Source organism: Chlorocebus sabaeus, chromosome 1 (genome assembly GCF_047675955.1).
Source record: "Chlorocebus sabaeus isolate Y175 chromosome 1, mChlSab1.0.hap1, whole genome shotgun sequence".
In the NCBI taxonomy this organism is placed as follows: Eukaryota; Metazoa; Chordata; class Mammalia; order Primates; family Cercopithecidae; genus Chlorocebus; species Chlorocebus sabaeus.
In genome coordinates, this window is record NC_132904.1 from 85,659,412 (window position 1) to 85,665,396 (window position 5,985).

The window sequence follows — 5,985 nt, forward strand, 5'->3', positions numbered from 1 at the left end:
AAATAACTTGACGCAAAATAAATACTCATCTTAAGTTTGATGGTCCTGTCAGTACTGAAGTATTTCCTGAATACTATTTGATTCTATACATCATTGCATGACTGTCAGTGGTTCAGCTTTACCCAGCAAGAGCATCCAGGACATGAAATTCAAGGCTGGTGCTTTAATGCTGAGACAAAATTTGGAGCATGGAACCTATCAAGTTTATTTCTTGGGATATATAAATGGAAGGAGTATGATAATCTAAACATTTGCCTCTCAAAATAACTTTTATTTATTCATTGATGGTTGATACAATTGCTTGTTCAGTTGACAACAAGCAAAAATGGAGTGGCTAAGTCAGTCAAATGATAGGCAAAGAGAAAATCTGAGAGATTCTTTCCTGAAATATTGGTTTGTTTCACACGTGTCATGGCAGAAATATAGTTGGTTTAGATTAAGGTGTTAGGTACAGGCATACCTCATTTTTTACTTTATTGTACCATATATCTGTATCTATACAGATATATATATATATATATATATAGAGAGAGAGAGAGAGAGAGAGAGAGAGAGAGAGAGTATGTTTTAACAAGTTGAAGGTTTGTGACAACCTTGCAAAGAGCAAGTCTATTGGCAGCATTTTTCCAACAGCGTATACTTCTTTCCCATCTCATGTCATGTTTTGGTAATCCTTACAATATTTCAAATGTTTTCATTAATATTGAATCTGTTACAATGATCTGTGATCAGTGATATTGATACTACCATTACTGTTTTAGAGCATCACAAATCATGCCCGAATAAAACCATGAACTCAATTGATAAATGCTGTGTATGTATGTTCTGCCTGCTCCACCAGGCAGTCCTTCCCTGGACTCTCCCTCCCCTTTGGACTTCTTGTTCCCTGAGACAAAACAGTATTGAAATAAGCCAATTAATAATCCTACAAGGGCCTCTAAGTGTTCAGATGAAAGAAAGAGTTGCACATCTCTCACTTTAAATCAAAAGCTACAAATGATTAAGCTTAGTGAGGAAAGCATGAAGCCAATAAATAAAGAAAGGCCTGTTATTCCAAACTGTTAACAAAGTTACATATACAGAGGAAAATTTCTTGAAATAAATTAAAAGTGTTACATGAGTGAACATATGAATTATAAGAAAGTAAAACAGCCTTATGGCTGATATGTAGAAAGTTTTAGTAATCTGAATAGAAGACCAAACCAGTCACAACATTCCCTCAAGCCAAAGACTAATCAAGAGAAAGGTCCTAACTCTCTTCGATTCTACAAAGGCTGAGAGAGGTGAAGAAGCTGCAGAAGGAAAGTGTGAAGTTATTAGAAGTTGGTTCATGAGTTTAAGGAAAGAAGGTGTCTCCATAACATAGAATTGTAAGGTGAAGAAGAAAGTGCTGATGCAGGAGCTGCAGCAAGTTATTCAGATATTCAGAAGGTCTAACTAATAGAATAGGTGAAATTCAATGCCTGATTTAAAAAGCTAAAAGGATAGGCGGATTCTCTTGTTAGGGGCTAATACAGCTGAGACTTTAAGTTGAAGCCGATGCTCTGTTAACATTCCAAAAATCCTAGGGCCCTTACGCCCATAAGAATTATGCTAAATCCACTCTGCCTGTGCCTATAAGTGGAACAACAAAACCTAGATCACAAAATATCTGTTTATAGCATAGTTTACTGAATATTTTAAACCCACCATTGGAACCTACTCTTCAGAAAAAAAAATTTTTTTAAATATTACTACTCATCAACAATGGACCTAGTCAAGCAAGAACTCTGATGGAGATGTACAGGGAGATTAATGCTTTCATGCCTGATAACACAACATCCATTCTTCAGCCCATGGATCAAGAAGTAATTTCAACCTACAAGTCATTATTTAAGAAATACATATTATAAGGCTATAGCTGCCATAGATAGCAGTTCTTCTGCTATCCAAGCAATGTAAATTGGAACCTTTCTAAAAGGATTCATCATTCTAGATGCCATTAAGAACATCTGTGATTCATGGGCGAATGTTAAAATATCATTATTAACAGGAGTTCAGAAGAAGTTAACTGTAACCCTTATAGATGACTTTGAGGGATTAAAGACTTCAATGGAGGAAATAACTGCATATGTTATGGAAATAGGAAGAAAAATAGAATTAAAAGTGGAGTCTAAAGATGTGACTAAATTGCTACAATGTCATAAAACTTACATGGATAAGGAGTTGCTTCTTGGGAATGAGCAAAGAAAGTGGTTTCTTGAGATGGAATTCAGTCCCAGTGAAGATACTGTGAAAATTGTTGAAATGAGAACAAAGGATTTAAAGAATTACATAAACTTAGTCGGTAAAGCAGGGACAGGGTTTGAGAGGATTGACTCCAATTTTGAAGGATGTTCTATTGTGGGTAAAATGCTATCAATCAGCACCACATGCTACAGAGAACTCTTTTGTTAAAGGAAGAGTCAATCAATGTGGCAAAGTTCTTTGTCTTATTTTAAGAAATTGCCACAGCTACCCCAGACTTCAGCAACTACTGCCACGATTAGTCAGCAGCCATCAATATCGAGGCAAAACTTCTCACCAGCAAAAAATTATGACTCACTGAAGGCCCAGATAATCACTAGCATTTTTAGCTATGAAATATTTTTAATGAACGTATGTACTTTTTAAAGACTTGAACACTTAAGAGACTACAGTATCATACAAAGATAATTGTATATGCACTGAAAAACCAGAAAATATGTGTGACTCACTTTCATATGATTTTTTCTTTATTGTGGTTGTCTGGAACCAAACCTGCAGTATCTCCAAGGTATGTCTGTATTTTATATTTTGTTGTTCATTTCAAATAAACCATGTATTAAATTCCTCTTGAAATTTAGTTCTATGGAAAAAAATGCTGTTTCCAAGTCTAGAGTCACTACATCTAAATAATCTTATAAGCTACATCATATCATTTTGGTGGGGCTTGAAGGGGGATGGAGCATCAAACAATCAACCAAATAAATAATTTTGTAGTCTTATGGTGTCCAGAAATAGAAAAATAGATGATTGTTTGACACAACCACCACAAGAAGCAGCGTAGTAGGGGGGCAAGAAAATAAATCTTTCAATATGAAATTAAATGGACCATGAAAGGTAAAATCAAGCAAATTGATATTCTGACAGAAAAAGTCAAAGACATCTAATTGCTGATATCAGTATCCCTGTTAAAATAAATGAAAAATCCTTCTTCAAAAAATTTGCCTTAAGTTTTAAATTCACCAGAAAATAAATTAGTCAAAATGTTAAATGATAAGTATATTAAACTTTTTATCTTGCTCTCCACAATGGTAGAGGACAAATTTTGAAGTTGTGGAGTACAGTATTAAGATTCGTGACAACACGTGAAGTGAATTGACTGATTATGCATACTCTCTACTTTGGGACTAGACATGTCACTTGATAATTAAAGTGTCAGTGAAGTCAAGAATATTTGTAAAATTTGTGTCAAGAGATTATTACTGTAAGAGTTGTTTTTTCATGCAAATTGTCATTAAATAATATGTATTTGCTACAAAGATTTTATTTAATGCCACATAAATATTTACAATAACAGGCATCTCAACACAACTTCATGGGCCAAATTTTTAGACTAAAGAGGAAAACCAATGCAAGAAATTTTATGTTAACTTGTCAAGAATGAGAAACAAAGACCCAGGATCACTTTGGGCCTTTGAACGGTCATTTTTATATATTTTCTATGCCCTTTATTTCATGAAAGATTTATTCTTTTCCCTTACAGAAAAAAAAAAAAAATGAGTATTCCTGAGAGGGCATAAGAAAGAACAGAAGAGAACTATAGGCAGTTTGCGTTTCTTCGGTATGATATGTAAGGCAAAAAATGGTGACAGACAATGCTAAGTAGACAAAACCCAGATCAAAGGGAATTACTCAAGTCATGTAAAAAATTAACTAAATCCTACAGTCAATAACAATAGCCAGTGTTTATTGAATGCTTACCATTTCCTACGTATTGTGATATACTTTTATAAACATAATCTTAAATATTCACAAAATTGAAGAAAATTACAACTCAGAGAAATTAAGCAAATTCTTAATGACAGTGCTACACTACAATAGAGAGTCACTGAAAATTTTTAAGCAAGAAAATGATGTTACTGTGTATATATTGTTAGTCCTCTATTATTGACTCCTAAACGAGTTCAAAGAATATTAAAGCTATAATAGGCCTTAGAGACCACCTAGCTCAACACTTTAAACTTACACAATAAGGAATTGGAGCTTACAGAAGCACATTAATCTGCTATGGCCATGCAGATTTGGTGGTAGAGTATGATTATAATCAAGGACTCCAGATTTATCCTGCATCTTTATGCTGTACTTCTTTCATTAACACTCTCTTCCCAGCTTTTTTTTTTTTTTTTTTTTTTTTTTTTTTTAATTTTGATCATCCGTTCAAACCAGTTGCAATGACTCTAACTCTGACCCTAAGGGCATCTCTTTTCATTTGTTTTTCAAATTTATCATATCTATTGTGCAGTTTAAAACACAAAAGAAGCAGACAATGCTTTTCCATTACATGGAATTAGAATAGTTGGCATTCTTTCATGCTCATTTAGTCATTTCAAACAGACTTACTTTCATCCTATTAGAGTTTTCTGACCAAACTCCTGATAATTACCTCATTAAATTTAGCTCTTCTAGTAAGTTCTCCTGAGAATTATCAAGAAGGTATTTTTGAGATGGTTTGGGAAAAGATTGTGGACTTAGGGGCCTAGATAGCAGAGTTGATGGTCCTGTTCTATCACCTATAGGTCTAGTGATTAGGACCAATTACTTAATGCTTTAGTGAATTAGTGGTGGCATTAAATAACAACCGTACCAATTTGTTGTATAAAACTCCTACCATGATAAATAGGTATATTTTTGTGTTCAGCACACACTTTAGGAGAAATTAAGTTTTTTTCTCTTGAAAAAGTTTTATTTATTTTAAATTTATACATAGTACTTGTACATTTTGTGGGGTACAGTATGTTTTAATATAGGCATACATCACATATTGTTGATGCCGTGCAATGTACACTTGTACTAAAACATCACACTCTACCCCATAAAAATATGCTAATTACACATCAACTTAGACATTTATCATTTCTTTTTGGTGAGAACATTCAAAATCCTTTTTTAGCTATTTTGAAATATACAGTGTTTTATTGTTAACTATAGTCACCCTACTGGGTAATGCAACACTAGAACTTATTTCTCCTACGTAATTGTTACTTTGTACCCATTAACCAACATCTCCTTATCTTTCCATATCCTTTACTTTCCCAGCCTCTGGTCACCATTATTCTACTCTCTACTTTTTTAGATTTCACATATGAGTAAGATAATGAGGTATTTGTTTTTCTGTGCCTAGTTTATTTCACTTAACATAATATCCTCCAGGCTCACCCATGTTGCTGCAAATGGTAACATTTCATTATTTTTATGGCTAAAAGTATTTCATTGTATAAATATATCCTATTTTATTTATCCTTTCATTCATTTATGGACACTTAGGTTGATGACATATTTCGGCTCTTAATACTGTTGAAATGAACATAGATGAGCAGATACCTCTTTGACAAACCAATTTCATTTCTTTTGGCTATAGGCCCAGTAGTGGGATTGCAAAATCAAATGTTAGTTCCATTTTTAACTTTGGGGTGAACCTCCATACTATTTTTCATAATGGCTGTATGAATATACATTCCCACGAATAGTATACAAGAGTTCCCCTTTCTCCACAGTCATGTCATTTTTTTGGTCATTTTAATAACAATCATTCTAACTGGACTGAGATTATATCTCACAGTGGTTTTGATTTATACTTCCCTAATTATTAGTAATGTTGAACATTTTTAAATATATTTGTAGGCCATTTATATGTCTTCTTTTGTGACATGTCTATCCATATGTTTTGGCCTTTTTTAAGTCATTATTTGATTTTTTTTGCTA